Consider the following 1,152-nt stretch of genomic DNA (forward strand, 5'->3'; position numbering starts at 1 on the left):
CCCCCCCCCCCCCCCAGGAGAAAGTGATCTCTCTCTTTTACACCCAGCGCTTGCCAGCAGGCTGTTAGCAGCAAGAGAAGCAGATGGGTTGGAGGGGATACATCGCTCATCAAACACTCATGCTTCCAAGAGGCCTGATCCATCATCACTTGCAATCAATGGGAGACCTTCCCCGAGCTCACAGGCAGCTCAGAGCTCTCCCCAGAAGCGACTCCAGCCAGTGCAACAGTAAAGCAGAAGGAGCCAGTCTTCCCCTCGAGTCCTTCAGTCGATCCCATCTGTACAGGAGTCTCACTGCCAGGGGACGAGCAGAGCTCCCCTTGCTCTCAGGGTTTAGCTACCCGAGGGCAGTGGGACATCAGCTCCAGGTTCCCACATGTCCCTCAATGATCCACCCCATTTCTTCCTTCCACTGCCACTGCAGACTGAATCAGCCACCATCCCAGCCCTTCCCTACACCCAGCCTGCTCACCTCCACCCCACCATGACACTCAGATTCCTTACGGTTCAGACTCGCTGTTATCACATTTCTGCTCCTCTCCCTTGGCAGAACTGCAGCAGCTTTGCAGAGAGGAAGAAAGCAGGGGACAGCTCCCTGCACCATCAAATCCCCTCCTTAAATATCATCATGGCAAGGCCCACCTGACCGGGATCCAATGAGTGGAAAACCAACAGGAATCCAAATGACCATTGAAACATGATTTTATTACTTATTTAATATACAGCATTTCCCACCCGTTTTTTTTTTTTTCCTGTGTGCTTTTCTAACTGCTTAAAAGAGGCTAAACTAATCCTCAAGATAGATTTAACATCAGAAATCAAATACTCATTATCTGGTGTAAAATGAAAAAAAAAAAAGGTAAAGCTTGGAACACTGAAACCAGAGCAGTACTTCACATTGGTATAGGCCTTCACCTCAATATAAATAGATAAGAAAATATTGTGGGGTTTGTTTTAAAGGAAAAAAAAACAAACCAGAAAATATAAGCCCAGCTCCATTAAAGATCAATATAGTTCTGTCCTTCATCGCATCTAGCTATGTCACGGACTAATAACATATCTGTGAAAAGCAAAAATCTCTCTTAAAAATAAAAGATTAAAAAAAAAAAAAAAAAAACCACCTTTGGGCAGGGAACAAGGAATCTCAGAGTT

The sequence above is a fragment of the Gavialis gangeticus genome, unplaced genomic scaffold (assembly GCF_001723915.1).
Source record: "Gavialis gangeticus isolate Ggan-Ray unplaced genomic scaffold, GavGan_comp1, whole genome shotgun sequence".
In the NCBI taxonomy this organism is placed as follows: Eukaryota; Metazoa; Chordata; order Crocodylia; family Gavialidae; genus Gavialis; species Gavialis gangeticus.